Raw genomic sequence first — 17,575 nt, forward strand, 5'->3', positions numbered from 1 at the left:
TATTGTTTTTAACGTTCTTGATAAGCACGCGCACACACAGTAATTCCCATCCCCCACCTCTGATTGACATTTCAACTCCAGCCACCAGTGACTTCAACCGTCACTTTTCTGTCATGCAGCTGACTGTAAGCCATATGGTGTAAACTGTACAAACTCTGCCTGTCCTTATCATTCAAGGTAAGAATTACAGTACTTTTTATGTCAATTGAAAACGGGAATTTATTAGAAATATAGCTTTTATTGTTTTCATAATGGAATGTTAACCAAATATGTTAGAATTAGCTAGCAATTAGCTAGCTAGCGAGCTAACATCGCTAACGTTAGCGATGTTAGCTGTGAATGTTAGCTTTTCCAGTAACTAACTTCACCATTATGTGGAATATCTGGAATGATAGTTAATATCATATCTAGCAATAATTCTGTCTGAGATGTCGTTATGAATGTAGAGTTTTAGTTTGAATGAAATATCTGGCACAAGTAGGTTAGCTCTAGCTAACTTAGCTAGCTGCTACATTTAAAGTGTCTGTTACCATGAAGGCTAACATTACAGACACCAGACACAGATGAAAGTTGTTAACGTTACCTTGCGAACTTGGGCTGTGTGTGTGTGTGTGTGTGTGTGTGTGTGTGTGTGGGGTGGGGGGGTGGGGGGGGTACTTGCTCTGAGGCGTGTGTTTATTTAACATGCATGTGAGTGTAGTAGTGCTTCAGTGATGGTCTTTTCATGTTCTGTGTGTTTTTCCATTTATTAATCTTAGTCTCCTTCTGTTCCCTCTGTTTACAGACTGTGTGTTATGAGGACTGCTTCCCTGAGAATGCCGAGTGCATTCTGGAATATTCCAAATGTGTGCCACCTCCATACGGACGCCGCAAGAGAGTTCACTCATCAGGTAGAGACACACACACACATACACGTAGAATCGCATTAGGGCTGTAACGATATGCGATTTGAAACCGAAATCGCGATACTCATATCCACAAACTTGTGTCGTGGTGTGAAAAGGCAGAACCGCGACAAACCCTTTCTAATGTTTCACACAGCGCTTTGCAGCTTATAAGCAACACACATCTCCCGCTTTACTTACCGGTAGCCTACCTTGTCCAAAAATACATAAATAAATCATAATTTCGCACCGCTCATTACTTTTATTGTAGACTATGCTTGCAACTTCCCCCTCTCCTTGCCCCGCTCTCTCTCAATGGACACGCGCGACTCAGCCTGCACAATCCAAATAAAGCATTCACAATCGTGAAAGCATGGATGTATACTGTAAAGACTAACTGACGACTAGGTAATTACTATTAAATTTATGCTCTGCTTAGCATCATTATGCTACACATATTTGTTTGAAACTCTTGCATTCAAGTTGACTGAGCATCCCAATACCAATGTTTCCCAAAAGTGCCTGTCCCAAGTATTACCTTGAAACTTAAACACACATGGGGAAACTGAACAGTCCAATCAGTAGACTATGATAAGCTAGCCAACTATGCTACTTTGTTTACAATATTTCCAGGCTTCAACCAGACAGCTGAATTAAAGAGGTAGAGTTGTAATAGAAATAGTAGGCCTAGGCTATAGGCTAATCTGCATAAAGTGTACTGTCATAAACAAATTTAGACAAATTTAGTATTCTCGCTTTTTATATCAGGATACATTTACAGATATCAGGATATATACAGATATGTTATATTATAGTATATTATATTATAATCCTCTGGTGTTCCAAGGTAGGCTATTGCACCCCCCCTTCAAAAAAAAAAAAAAGTCGAGGTTCGATCGAACTGTGGGTCAAAAATCGTAATGCAAACCGAATCGTGTGGTTGGTGTATCGTTACAGCCCTAAATCGCATATAACATTATAATATTTGAGGATGTATTTGTGTCTGTAACTGTGTTTAGTTTATCCCCTGTTTATGTGTCTGTTGCTATGTGTGCTCCATCAACTGTCTAGGTCAAAGTTGGTCTGTCCTGATGGCACTACCTACTACTTGATGATGTCTAGTAGCCATCGCTGCTGCCTTCAACGCGGTGTAAGTGTTTGTGTTTTGAATATATATTTTTTCCATGGTGAGGGCTATGGGGTATGTTATTGTGCATGCTCTAATTTGTTTGACATATGTGCTATGTAATGCATTAAAGGTTGTATCAGCGATTTCAGGCCCAAAAAAGGCCCAAACATAAATTATCACATTCATCTAATCTTTCCTAATGATCCGCTAGCTGTCTGCCCCATAAGCAGGCCGTCAAAAAAACCGCGTCTCTGTAGGCAGCCTAGGCTCTGAGATCTGTACACAAAAACAATTGCTACCAACAAGGGTTGGCAAACTCTCAGGCAAAATAAAGTATTTCAACCAATAACCGACAAGATGCGCGTTTAGGAGAGTTTTAATTGAAAGGGAGTGAGGGGGAGGGAGTAGCGAGCTAGCTATCGCTGATACAACCTTTAATACAGAAACTAATCATGATTATTGCAGCTACTTAAAATGGTCTTGAATTTTGCAATTTAGTCACGTTTACCATTGTGTTGGTGGTAATGTGAGCAGTGAATATCTGCCAAACTGATCATAATCATTATTTCAAAAACTGTACAGCAACTCAATTTATTGTACAGCATGCATAATTTGGTTTAATCCTATCTTTTATTGACAGAGTCCTCACAAATAAACTGATATCAAGAATTAACATAGATGGTGATGGTGGCAAGTGTGCCTTCAGAAGATATTTATAATTTATTTTTGTACACCAGATTGACTTACCTTTCCTTTTTTTTTTAATGCTATGATTTTTATCTTAATCAACAATAACCAGATGTATGACAAATGGTGTTTTATTTTTTTTTAGGTGCCACCCAGCAGTCCCAGCCTGCTTTTGCAAGTCCGATGGGGGATGATCTATGTTAAGGTCCTGTAAGCAAGAAGGCAAGTGCTGCTGCAGGCAATGTTGCGATAAGGTATGATATCACACAGACATACTACTGCTCAGAAGTGTAGGGTCACTGTGAAATGTGACCCTGCAAGGCAAAACCAGTCGTTTTGGTAAAATTTACAAAATTAAGTTAATGTGCTCACATGAACGGCCATTGACTAAGCTTTCCAACGACATGTATATCAAGGGTATGGCAAAAAGTATCGCTAACATAACCACATCCAAAGTTGGCATGGTTCTCCTGTCACAATACGCCAGAAGAAGAGAAAATCACCTTTTTAAGTAAATTGTCACGTGCGATAGTGTGAGGACACAGCAATTATTAGCCTTACGATAGCGTGACTTTGAAGCGGATGACTGACTATGTCCAGTTTTATCAACCGAGTGAGTGTCTTTTTCTGCCCCCTAGTTAATACCTGGGACGGTCATACGGTGTCACTATAGAATAGAATTAATGTATTTTGGGGGAAGTAAGGGAAGAAGAAGTTCTGTGTACACAGATTGTGTAGGCTATAGGCCCACTTTTAAAATGTGCTACGTTAATGGAAAACTTTTCCTGGTCCGTAAAATGACGCCAGGATATTTCTAAAAGTTTGTGCTTTTGACCGTTAGTGCCCTGAAAGGCAAGTCTTTCACATTCATATTCAGTTACATCTGCCAAGAACGATAGAGAGCTTACACATTGAGTAACGAGTAGCCTAATGAGTAAATTTTAGCTCTACTGTAAAACCTTATAGCGGTGTGAACAAATGGAATGGCTGCTAACTGTGTTGAATCTTCACCTAAATAAAGTCAGGGTTTAACAGTCAAAACGTATGTTTATCCGTGAAATTTGTTCACAATATGAAAGTGTAGACTGTATACTGTCAAATTATGCGAAAACGTGAAATTCAACATTTTAACCCGTACGTTTGTTTGTCGTGGATTTTCTCAAAATAGCAATGTGCGCAAAGTGACTGGTTTCGCCTTGCAGGGTCACATATAAAGTTTGGGGTACACTTAGAAATGTCCGGTGCTTTTCTTTTGATGAAGAGGATATTTGTGACCCGGCAAGGCGAAACCAGTCGTCTTGCGCACTTTGCTATTTTGAGAAAATCCACGATAAACAGACGTACGGGTTAAAATGTTGAATTTCCCATTTTCACATAATTCGACAGTATACAGTCTACATTTTCATATTGTTAACAAATTTCACGGATGAACATACATTTACTGTTAAACCCTGACTTTATTTAGGTGAAGATTCAACACATTAGCTTATTCTCTTTGTCCACGCCGCTATAAGGTTTTACGGTATAGCTAAAATTTACTCATTACTCATTACTCAATGTGTGAGCTCTCTCCATCATTCTTGGCAGATGTAACTGAATATGAATGTGAAAGACTTGCCTTTCAGGGCACGAACGGTCAAAAGCACGAACTTTTAGAAATATCCAGGCGTCATTTTACATTAATTATATTATATAGTGACACCTTATGACCGTCTCAGATATTAACTAGGGGGCAGAAAAAGACACTCACTCGGTTGATGAAACTGCACAGTCAGTCATCCGCTTCAAAGTCACGCTACCGTAAGGCTAATACTAGCTGTGCCCTCACACTATCGCACGTGACAATTTACTTAAAAAGGTGATTTTCTCCTCTTCTGGCGTATCGTGACAGGAGAACCACGCCATCTTTGGATGCGGTTATCTTAGTGATACTTTTTGCAATACCATCGATATACATATCGTTGGAAAGCTTAGTTTATGATTGTTCATGTAAGCACAATAACTTAATTTTGTAAATTTTACTAAAGCGACTGGTTTCCCCTTGCAGGGTCACATATTCGTGGTGTGTATATAGTGCACATCTGCATTACTTCTAACTATCGCACCTGACTTCTACGCTGCTAGTGTGGGGTTGCTTTTATTTGTCACACAAGCTGAGTAGTTTGCATTAAAGGTGCTCTAAGCGATTTTGGGTAACGTCACTTCTGTTGACATTCAAAGGAAACAGAGAGCTAGCTCACCCCTCGCTCCCCCTCCCTCCAATGCAACTGAAACTCTCCTGAACGTGCATCTCATCCGTGGTTGGCTGGAACAATATGTTATGTTTTATGGTCCAGGCTGGACCAGGCTGTTTTTGTTGGCCGTGTTTGGAGCCTGGGCTGTCCAGAGACCGTGCTTTTTTTACAGTGTATTCAGGGGACAGGTAGCTAGTGGATGGTCAGGTGATATTTGTTTTATGTGACAAAAAATGTTTTCGCTTATAAACATCGCTTAGAGCACCTTAATTATATTCATGGACACGGTCAATTGTGATATATGCTTACTTTCTTTCATATTCATGTTTTGTTTTTTTGTTTTTTTCTGTCGCCCCAGCCTGCAACAGATATAGCCGGCCTTCTAAAATCCAAGAATGAGGAATGCCTGAAACAAGGAACAACTCGGCAGTGTATGTGACCGTGTTTACCTGTGTTTGTATGTGAGGGTATACGTGTGAGTATGTATGTGTGTGGGAGTGTATGAGTGGTGGGTGTGTGTGTGTGTACAACTTGTGCTCTGATTGTGCACTAATTTGCTCATGGTTATGTGTTAGCCTGTACACTTTTTGTTTTGTTTTAGGTGGGTGAATATTTATATACAGTATGTATGGGTGTGTGCTGTAATGTATGTGTTTGTGTGTAAATCCGTTGAGTTCATATCAGATGAGGGCAACACCATGCCAGTTTGATCATGGTTATGCGTTTAAATGTATGTGACTACACCTGTATGTATGCTTATGTATATTAGCCTGTATGCTTTTAGTTTCGTTTTAGGTGGGTGAATATGTGTATGGGTGGGTTGTTATGTTGCTGGTTGTCTTTAAACAGTAAACTTGTTTAAAATACCTTAAGTCATTGGTTATTTGTCAAGAAACTATTTAGTTATCAGTTAGTTGGTTAATACAGCATAGTTATATTGGTTAATTTTTCAACTGAGAAAAATTGGTTAAAAATTTAACCAATCTGCTTGACTAATATGTTAGTCGGACACATATTACACGATCTAATGGTTAAAACAACCTAGTTAGATTGGTTAATTTGTCAACTAATGAAAATTGGTTGAAAATTTAACCAATCTACTTGACTAATATGTTAGTCGGACACATATTACACGATCTAATGGTTAAAACAACCTAGTTAGATTGGTTAATTTGTCAACTAATGAAAATTGGTTAACATTTAACTAAGTCAGATTTGTCAATTTGACTAATAGTTAGTCGGACACTTAATACACAATCTCATTGGTTAGTGCAACCTAGTGAGATAGGTTAATTTGTCAACTGACGAAAATTGGTTAAAAACTTAACTAAAGTCCAATTTGTCAATCTAACTAATTTGTTATTCGGACACATATTACACGATGACATTGGTTAAAATTGATTGATTTCATGGTTAATACAACTAATCTGTTTTTAGAGTGTAGTCTCACTTTGTCCCACAGCAACATTAAAATAGTTTAGATTGGTGTACATTGTTTCTGTTATTAATGTTTTGTATTAAGTGTCCATTACATTATAATATTCAGATTTATACTGAACATGTACTGTACATGTATTTTAAGTTCCGTTAAAGAGGGGTGGAGGTGGGATCACATTTGAGCATTTAAAAATGTACTTGAAAGTAACGCATTAGTTACTTTCTGAAGTAACTAGTTACTTTTATAATTTGTAACTGAGTAAGTAATTTAGTTACTTTTTGGAAGTAGTAACTAGTAACTGTAACTAATTACTTTTTAAAAGTAACTTGCCCAACACTGTCTATAATACAGTGCAGTATGCATAAATTACACCTTCTGCATGTTTAACCATACAAAACTAACAATATGAAACTATAGGCAATTGTAAAACAACATAAGCTTATAGAATGGCTTAAGAACGGTAGGCAGTTTAGAGGTGGATAAACACAATTTAGAGATGCATATAAGGGCAATTTAGAGGTGCGTAAATTATATTTCCAAATTTCTGTTTAGCCTCCACTACAGCCCTATCCAAAGTACACTGTATGCCCCTCATAATTTGAAGCAAAAAACTGGTAAAACATTTACTCTCCACATTTGTCTATTACCAAATAATAGAACAAACCTTTCTTGCACTGTAATTCACAGTTACTTCTACACTGTGGGAAGTATTTGTCCAGGTTAGGATTCCCCTTGTCACAGATTTGTAAAATAATTGTAATATATCAGTTAACTACCATGACAAACAATATCCCTTTTGAGAACATCCCGATTGAGAACATCACTGTTATCTGCCGTATAGCCGTATAAATGTTCGTATCAGGATGTCCCCTGTTGGTAATTTTAAGTAATATATAATTGTATTCAGGATTACAATGGATTTGAAATCATGATACATTTCTTATTTGTAAATTACCCAGTAATAGCCACTATCTTACAACCATATCAGTTACTGTTTATGACACCTCATTAGCACTGACCCACTAATTAATAGGTTGTATTTCATAAAGTCACCAGTAAACCTTTCATTTTGTAATAATTTATTAGTCTGCTAGCAAAACTAGCAAGCATAGCTGTCGCCGGCATAAAGGCCAGGGTGAATTTGCAGTGAGGAGTCTTTCACAGAGCCGGGCCATTCATTTGAGAGCTGCTGTGGACCTTTGCCAGATCACAGCCAGAGCCATTCCACAGCCATGTGCTGTTTGGCTAGATGGCCGTCCCTCTGTAAATATATCATTCAGACTCCTAATGGAAGCTGAACATGCCTTTTGAGTCCTGTAGGGTTCTTTGGCCAGCTCAACAATCTGTAAATATGACCCAGACACAAGCGACAGTTAGGGGAAAACAAACCCAATCAGCACTGAGCAGCAACAAGCAACATTTTCACTAGAATGTCACAATGAGAAAAGAGAAGGCAAACGGGTGTGAAATTGTCATTGACAAACATAAAATGCACATAAAATGCAACATGCACAAGTAAGTAAAGGTTCACTACAGTATGGCCCATTTCTGAATAGTACTTTTTAACTGATGTTAAGACCTCTTTTAGGGAGAGTGCTGATGAGTTTGAAGTCTGAGTCTGTCAATATTATAACAACATGATCACACCAGTTGACTTAATTATTTGCATCATCTGAATGCAATGTAGTCTTTGATCATATGCATTTTCTATATGCAAATAGTCATTCATGCAAATTCAGGGAAATGGTTTTAAGCTTGTAAAAAACCAGGCAGGTACACCCCAGAGGGAAATAAAAGAAAATATTATGGTGAATGTTAAAACAATTTATGCGGTTAACATAAACAGATAAGACTATGATTACTGAGGGCCTGCATTGTATGAGCTTCCACTGTGTGTGTGTGTGTGTGTGTGTGTGCAACCAAATTTACAGAGGTGGAATTGCCATGGAATGTATTGTAATCACCCATACTAAACATTATTGTGGATGAAGTGTGTGTGTGTGTGTGTGTGTGTGTGTGTAGGCACTTGTGCCTTTCCAGGCTGCTTGGGGACCCTAGTGTTTGCCGACGTGCCAGACTGGTGTTCTGTTCTTTGGGATACAAGTCTGGCTTTCTTCACATGTTGGCACATGTGTAACAGGACTGTGTGTGCTTGTCAGCATGCATGTGAGAAGCACGTTAAATACGCACGTGTACATGATAATGTGATCCCCACTCCCAAACAAACACACACACACACACACACACACACACTCACAGTCAACTAGGGAGACCTCTTATGCAATGTGAAGCTGACCTAGGGCATGTAAAATAAAACAAAGATGCAAATATAGTCAACCTCATGAGTCTGTGTATGGGCATGGACACATAAAATTGCAGATAGTCTCTTATTCAACCACACACATACACAACAAAAAATGTCACCATCTCTTTCTCATACACTTGCTGACATGTGCACACACACACACACACACACACAAACACACATAGCCATATTCTCTCTCATACAACTACACATACACATAAACACTCAGTCGCCATCTCTTTGTCTATGTCTCTCTCTCTCTCTTTCAGTCACACACACACACACACACACACAGAATAAAATCACTACATCACATGAGCACAGTAAGATGCCACCACCATAATTTTCTTGCTGATGATGCGGTGTTGTTATTATGTAACATCAAGCATGACTATCTGTCCTAGCAAATTAATCTAATAATGGCCCAGTTGCTTACAGAAAACATTAAGCAAAACATGGAACCAACTGAAAACTCACCCCCACACTTTTGATAATTGTGTCTATTTATGTATTTATTATTATTTATTTATTTATTTATTTATTTATTTATTTATTTATCATATAGGTTTAGTCAGAGTTTTTTTCTTCTTCTGGATTGACAAAGCTGACACAGAACCATTGATTTTAGTTTTGATCCGTCACCCACCCGCCGCACCAGACCCCCCAAAAGGAGGGTAGGGCTTGTTAAAAATAAAAAAAGCAAAAATGAGGTAAAAGACATAAAAATGTGTTGTAATTGCTTGTTGGTTTGTTGGTTTATTTGTTTAGCAAAAAACAAACAACCAACTAAACAAATGGACACAAGTGGAAAAACTTCCATAGTAAAGGATCTGTTATCCAGTGAGTTGTGCACAGTGATGCCAGTAACGCGTTAATAACAGTAAGTACTTAGTAACGCGTTAATCTATTTTGACCACTTTTTTCAGTAACGAATAATCTAACGCGCTACTATTTACAAACCAGTAATCATATTGAAGTTACTTATCTAAGTCACTATGCGTTACTATTTTTTGTAATTTTCCTTAGTAAAAATATATATTCTTTGCTTTCTTCTTGTCTCTGGGATCGTAACGTCATGTCGTTTTCAGCATGAGGACAACTCAACAGAAATTTAAAAACTAAATTTTCACAGGTCACAAATTTGGTCCGAACGCCATGAAACTTGACGTACATTATCCTTGGACCAAGCCTCACAAAAGTTACCGGAAAGATTTTTGATTTTCGAAAGCGTTTGCCCGTCACAGCCAAACGAAATCAGCGGCGAAGCTCCGAAACAGGAAGTCGTCCATATCTCAGGAACACTGTAACATATCGATACCAAATTTTGTATTTGAACTCAGGATTCCAATGTGAGGGTGCATAAGCTAAAAAAAAAGAAAACATTCCAAAAGTTTCCAGCATTTGGCAAACCACCCACCCGTATTTGGTACCTATCACCTTTCACATTTGCAGTTGTACTTCTATCACAATGCCTTCCAAGTATGCACAACATCTCTGGGCAGCCATGCCCAATCATGAAATTCTTGCTCAGCCATGGGATAGTATGGACTTACGAACTGAAATAGCAAGGAGAACATTAGCTATTTCTTGCTGACGGAGTACAGTTATTTTCACATTGACGGTATTCAAATTTAATTTTTCATTATGATGGGAGAGTATTATTAAAACAAATTTACAAGTATGCAAATTCATATGTTTACAGGCATTTAGGTTTTACTGTGTTGTTTTGTTTTGTAAAGACATGCAAGGCATTCTGGGCCATGTAATGAACAGTGGTCGGTAGCACTCCATACGTATTAATATGAATAGGTGTGTTTCTGTAAACCTAGGGACAATAAACAGCTATCTCTGTTACAAAAACGAGCTGGTAATCGCTCATTGAAGAGGGAACTATGATAAAAAGATTGTTTTCCTAAAAGCATGGTGTTGACAAAAGAATAAGCAGGAAATGCCACGTTAATCTTAAATAGCCTACATAACGCTAGGTGGCAACGTTGTATTACATTTCACTAAATGCGGCGGAATAAGTGTGAACTTCACAAGGAAGGAAGGTGCAAATATTATGTAATTTACCATGGGAAATTATTGGAAATGTTATTTCTTGTTTATTCTAATTGCAAACCACACACATCCATTCGTAATCATACATTTAATACTGGAAGACTGTAATTTCGTTTATTTGATGTTGCTTAGCAACGGGGACAGACTTCAGAGCAAAGATTCTAGAACAGAGCTTCAGAGAGACACATGGCCAAGTAGGCTACCTAAAATATGGGTTTCCATGTGTATGTGCTGGATGGTGTGCTTCATTTATGAAAGTAAGTGTTTTATACAGTTAACGTTACAGACATAATGAGTCATGTTGTAGTAGTCCACATAAATGTGCCCCTTCTGTTATTAGAATGCTAAGCGGAGATTTTAACATCATTCATTTCTTGTGTGGCTAGAAGCTAGCTAGCTAGGTCAGGGAGGAGATGTTGCTGTAACGTTAACGTTATGAGATTTATGTTGCTTGATATGCTTGTACTCGTAACTTCGTCACTCGTAACTTTAGGACTCCTATTTTTTTTACTAAGAGTAATTCAGGAAGCATTTTAGCCCTAAAAGTAGCCCTGAGTCTGTGACAGCTTAAGCAAGGACTCCTAATAAGACCGATTCACAAACAATGTTTTGTGGTGGCATTTCACGTCGCGATGTTTTGAAATGCGTCTAACAATCACGAGGGAACAATTTTGCATTGTAGGCATAACTAAGGGATGCAGTAACACCACCAACAACAACCAAAACTAGCCTACTCATTGTTTACATGTACATTAAATGTAACGTTTCATTGTGGATCTAATTAAAAGATTATCCTCTTTGCAAACGTTGGCATAGGCATATGGTGACAGATTAATTTAATAATGTTGCTGAGTGAATCACGGTAAGCGCGAATGAAGTGGCCACTTCTTAATATGAGGCACTGTATGGAAGTAGGCTAAGTAAAATAGAGATGTTTAAAATAAGATAAAGTTAGGATAGCACTATGCCCGCTTGACAACGGCAGAGATAACTGGCCTTTGGCCATAGCAACCATCCATTTAGAACGACTGGCCTTCATAGCAACCAAGGATCTTAGCTGTGATTCATGTAGCTACAGTATGCATACAATGTGATGCAAAGTATAGAAAGGTGATGAAATATACAGAGACAGGTCAAGAAATATAGTGCAATGTAGACAGTAGTATACAGTTGATTTACAGAAGGTGGTTTAGAGTAATATGAATTAAATATAAATATGTGCAGTGTATTAGCAGTTATCTCATACAATAAGTAGAATAATGTATGTAGAGGTAACATTATAATAGTAGAAATAATAATATAGATATATGCAGTGTATTAACAGAATATAATAAAACAGAATAAATATGGATATTCAATAGGACAAATATATAACAGATATGTACATAACATACGGCTATGTGCAGTGTGGAAACAGTGTCATTGTAGTGCAGAAACAACATTATAAGAGTAGTAAGAATAAGTCTATGTGCAGGATGAATAGTATGAAGATCAGTAGAATAACTAAATGTAATTACAGTAGGCCTAAATTAAATTGCAATTAAAAATCTTTCCAGTAGGCTTTAATGTCACGCAAAAAGTACAACCAAAGCTGAGCTTGATCAACTAGAACGTCTAAAGAACCAGAACTTGAGTGTAGTTTTTTGCTGGGTCCCAGCAGAGCCATATAAAGGTACAGTTGCGACAACTCCATTGACGCTAATGTTCCATTTTTTTCCAACAATGGCAGCTAATGGAAGCCTCAAATAGTTCCCGGAAGTTAACAATTAGTTACAGTTACAGCAGTATAGACTGTTTGTAGCCAACATTTCAGACTCAGATGTACATTCCTTTGCCTCATCCGAATAATAATAATAAATATAGCTGCAAGCAGCAATGAGGGGGCCAAGCAGTTAAGCAGGATTTGGGATTGGATTGGATTGGATTGGACTGGACTGGACTTGACTGTGTTGTGTTAGATTGGATTGGACTTGTTTGAATTGGACTGGACTGGATTCGAAGGTTATTGTGTGTCCTCAAGATGTACTCCTAAGTCCACATACCAAGTTTGGTTTAAAGTGGTGAAAGTGTTGATAATTATAGCACTCCTAGTGGTGAAAGCACACCAAATTAATTGTGCATCCTCAGGATGTAGTCCCAAGTCCACATACCAAGTTTGGTTGCGATAGGTGAAAGTGTTGCTAATCATAGAGCCCCTAGTGGTCAAATGTCACCAAATTTATTGTGGATCCTTAGGATGTGTTTACAACTCAACGTACCAAGTTTGGTGTCAATGCGAAAAAGTCTTCCTAATTATAGCGCCCCTAGTGGTCAAAGTACACCAAATGTATTGTGTGTTCTCAGGATTGGGTCCCGAGTCCATATACCAAGTTTGGTTTCGATAAGTAAAGGCGTTGCTGAGATATGAGCTAATTTCCTGTATCTCTAGCGCCCCCCTAGTGGTTGAAGGTCACCAAATGTATTGTGTATCCTCAGGATGGGATCCCAAGTCCATATACCAAGTTTGGTTTCTATATGTGAAAGCATTGCTGAGATATGACCCACTTCCTGTGATTATAGCGCCCCCTAGTGGTCAAAAGACTCCAAATGTATTGTGCGTCTTTAGGATGGGGTCTCAAGTCCATGTACCAAGTTTGGTTTCAATATGTGTAAGCATTGCTGAGATATGAGCCTACTTCCTGTGCCACACAGTGGTCAAAATGTACCAAATTTCTTGAGCCTCCTCCCGATTGGGTCCTGAGCACATAGTAAGTTTAGTCTTGATACGAGAAAACCTTGCCGAGATATCACTTCACTTCCTGTTTGGTGGCTTTGCCGACAATTTTAATTGGCTGTTTCGGGCGAACGGTTTTAGATTTGAAGACGAAAAGGGATAACTTTAATGAGGCTTGATCATCTGCACCAAGTTTCGTGAAAATCGGACAAACTTTGTGACCTGTGAAAACGTTTAGGTGTTTTTGATTAAATCCAATATGGCGGCCTAATCAATTGACCGATCCCAAGCCCCTCCTCCCATTGTCAGTCCCATAGTTACTGTTGCTAAGTCGGACAAGTTTGCAGGAAAGTGTGCGAGAACGCGTGTTCAACATGGGGACGCAGCACCCCCATTTAGCCTAGTGCAACAGTGTATGCTGGATTTCTGGGCGTCAAGTAATATTGATATATTCAAAAAACAGAGGTCAGAAAGGCCTTCAGTATGCAGAAGGACACATTCACAATGTCCGCTGTCATCAACGAGGTGGAACACCACAAATTGAGGACAAAAAAATCCGGTGTCGTGGATCCTAATGGGATGCATGTTAACTGGATAAACAATTAGCACGTTATCCCGAGCAGGTAGTTTACCTTATTTGCTGCAGATGTGACTCTGATTCAATAAACAGGTCTGTGCGAACATATGGTGTTGACGTGTCCATAACAAAATCTAACCATATTTCGAGGATTAGTAAGACGGGACCAAGTGCTGCAGATCCAAGTTCACGCAACTTGGGAGAGTGACTAGCCTGTTAAGCAGCTCATGTTGGGGAGGTGGAGAGAAGCTTCTCTTCGGTAGGGCGAGAGTCTACTTATTATTTTGAATGGCTGCTTTAGAAGGAAGAGTTCAAATAAACATGATACAAGTGTATTGAAAAGAACCCACTCCGAGTTCAAACCCATACCACGCATGACATAGGCTATCTGCAGTTTGCAGACGTGGTTTGTCTTGCACTAGACTTCATCATTATACTATAATTAATTTAAACGTGGGCAATGTAGTAGGCTAGGTCTAATATTGGCGATTTCGAGACTGCATAGCCTATAGCAAGGCATAGTTTTGAATCAGCACATGATTCGATCTTTAGAAGACATTGTCTATCTCTCGTTCAGCCATCAATAATGCATCGCAGTAGGCTAGTATTGCGTTTGTTGAAAAAATGATCATTAGCCTATTTCTGTCAACAGTCTTCTATCCCAAGTTAAACATGGCAATGTAGCAAAGCTGAAAGTATGTTCTTGATGTGTGTAAGGCGATACGTGATTGAAGGTGTAGCCTTTTGAGCGTCTTCCAATCGTATGAATGTGCGAGTTCAGTTCCTGCAAGGTAGGTATATTTTTTTGCGTAGGCTTATGTTGTCGTTTCATCAGTGGAAACCAGATTTAGTTATGTTTTTGTGTGTAGTTATGAACACAAATAAAGGGAACATTTTCGTACACACTCAGATTTCTTTACTGAAAAGTAGCAGCCTATCCAAAGTTATGCAAAGTTAGGCCTATGTGTGTTAACGTTTCACACGGTCAGGATATCGGATGTCACTTCTACAAGTATCTCAGGCTTATCTTTGAACCTTTTTGAGCTCTTTAGTTATTTAGTTTCTTAGGCTACTCGCAAAAGAAGCATTATAGCCTTCGCATAACTGGCGTAGTGTCATACAGAACGGACACTAGAAAATTCAAAATTGACCGAGGTCCTCCGAAGTCCTCATTGTGACATAGTAAAAGGGGGCGGGGCTTGGGATCGGTCAATTATGATGACATCACAATTTGGCTAGGGTCAGCCTATGGACCTCCAACAGCATTAACAGACCCCACTAGTACATTTTAATTCCAAACACAACATCAGCTACAAGCCAAAATGCATTTTTCCTAATTGCAGCGCCCCCTAGAGGTTTAACGGTCACCACCGTTTTTGAACATCCTCCTGATGAGGTCCTGAGTCCACGTACTAAACTGTAAAAAGTTTAACGTAAAATTTACAGCAACTTGCTGGCAGCAAATAACCAGCAAGTTGCTGTATTTCACTTTACAGTACACCTACTGTATATGAAATCACAGTACCTATGCCTGATACTGTAAATGCAAACTACAGTAGTACTACCAGTGCTGTAATGTATACAGCATTGAATTGTCTACCGTATTTTTAATCACAGTACTTATGGATCATACTGTAACTAAGTACAGTAGTAATACCAGTGCTGTAATATTATATACAGTAATTTCGGGAAATTCATATCCTGCTTTATCTACAGCCAGGATAAATTTGGCTAGGCCTAGGTATGGTTTAGGCTACACAAACTTGCATAAATAACCATTGACAACTTGTTATCAGTTTGCAAAGCAAGTACATTTATTCACTTTTTTCCGTTTAGAAATTCTCGTGTGCTGCATCCTAACGTTAGACCAACGGTTGCAGTCAGCCTGATCCACCACCAGTAGCAGAGTGAAGCAGCACCTAGCAGAAATAGAAGAAGAAAAGATAAATAGTGTTCGATAACAATGTTCAACTGAAACTAAAGGCTACTTACAAGTGAAACTTTAGAATAATCATTTATATATATACTGTATGTTTTTTGAGTTTACTGTCAAAATGCTGTACTGTCAAAATGCCAGGCTGAAGATGGTGTTCGCATAACTCAGTTTCGCAAGGTATATTTAACGTTAGCCAGCTGGGTGAGCTCATTGATGATGTTTGCTTGCAGCAACAGCCATTCGCGCTGTTCGTCCGAACAACGGTTAATGATAGTCAGATGTGACTTAAAGTTAACTTATATCAATATTGCTAAAGTTCGCCTATTAAACTCACAAAACCGTACATGATTACGGGAAGTTAACGTTACATAAGTCAGCTAAACCTCCACGTTAACGTTAACCAGCAGCACATCATCTTCAGCCTAACATTTGTGACAGTAACATACTAGGCCTAGCACTACTAGTGAATGTTTTATATAAATTATATGAATATAATAAACTAACTTACTGAGAACTAAGGTAGGCCTAATATAAATGAGACTGCCATAACGTTAACGTAACATAAAACATTAACGTTAATGCCACCGTCACAGCAACAGCAACTATGATAGCTAGTCTAACGTTAGCTGCTACTTACTTAGTTGATCCAACAAGCATGGATGAGTTGTAAGTTAGACAGTACAACGTACATAGACTGTACACATGCCCGAATTTAATGTAGTACACTTTCACAATGAAATATTAACGTTACATAAATAAATGCTTGCTTACCATTAAGGTGGAGCTGCGAACTTGTCAGAGTGCTGAACACAGTTGGTCTGACTGACTGAACTGTTGCTCAAAAATGATCTCCCGCCGGACAGTTCAAACGTCTTCGCGCGGTGCACGTTTCAATCACCACGTCAAAATTTCCCAGTAAACCATAAATCCATGACTTTTCAATATCTTTTCAAAATGATGATTTGGATGGAAAATCAACATAATATCAATGTCACCTTGCTATCTGGGAGCTTAACTTTGTATTTATGTGCAAAAAGAAAACAGAAAACCCCAACTGATTTTCCGCCATGTTTTTTCAAAATATTCAAAAAGCTGACAAGTGAGGGAGGAGTCAGATTTATTACTGTGTTATGATTCGCAGCACATTTTTATTACTGTAGTTTGACCATTTTTGACCATAATTCATAGCGAAACCACAGCAACATACTGTATTCACAAATACAGTACACATTTTCCCCAAAAACAGCAGTGATGCTGTGAAAATCACAGAATCTTGTTACAGTGTAAGTTTGGTTATGATACATGAAATGGTTGCGGAGATATATGCTCACTTCGTGTTTGGCGGCTTCGCCACAAATTTCGATTGGCTGTTACGGGAGAGCGGTTTTAGTTCCGAAGACAAAAAGGGATAACTTTTGTGCGGCTTGGTCTGAAGATCATATGTACTAAGTTTCATGAAAATCGGACAATTTATGTGAGGCGTGAACATTTTTAAAGGTTTTTGACAAAATCCAAAATGGCGGAAAATCCATCATGGCGGAAAATGACGTCATTAAGTGCGTTGAACTCGGCTTGGTCCAAGGATTCCAACGATACCTCCTTTTTGACAAT

At 38.5% G+C, this 17,575-nt stretch overlaps 2 long non-coding RNA genes across 2 annotated transcripts in view; one reads left to right on the plus strand and one right to left on the minus strand.

Moving 5' to 3' along the window:
• The first annotated feature begins 679 nt into the window (after positions 1–679).
• Positions 680–2,705, plus strand: LOC143104595 (uncharacterized). Its single transcript, XR_012983096.1, has 3 exons — positions 680–890; positions 1,956–2,034; positions 2,654–2,705. It is a non-coding gene; the product is annotated as an uncharacterized LOC143104595 (long non-coding RNA).
• Positions 2,706–7,492: 4,787 nt separating this feature from the next.
• The window catches only part of LOC143104235 (uncharacterized), an 81,102-nt gene continuing 71,019 nt past the window's right edge, over positions 7,493–17,575 (minus strand). Inside the window, exon 3 of the long non-coding RNA XR_012983030.1 lies at positions 7,493–7,715. This is a non-coding gene — a long non-coding RNA (uncharacterized LOC143104235). The remainder of the gene's footprint in view (positions 7,716–17,575) is intronic.

The sequence above is a fragment of the Alosa pseudoharengus genome, unplaced genomic scaffold, assembly GCF_046254945.1.
Source record: "Alosa pseudoharengus isolate Yale_2024_CS ecotype anadromous, Long Island Sound unplaced genomic scaffold, YU_APseudo_1.1 YU_APseudo_1.1_scf_5, whole genome shotgun sequence".
In the NCBI taxonomy this organism is placed as follows: domain Eukaryota; kingdom Metazoa; phylum Chordata; class Actinopteri; order Clupeiformes; family Clupeidae; genus Alosa; species Alosa pseudoharengus.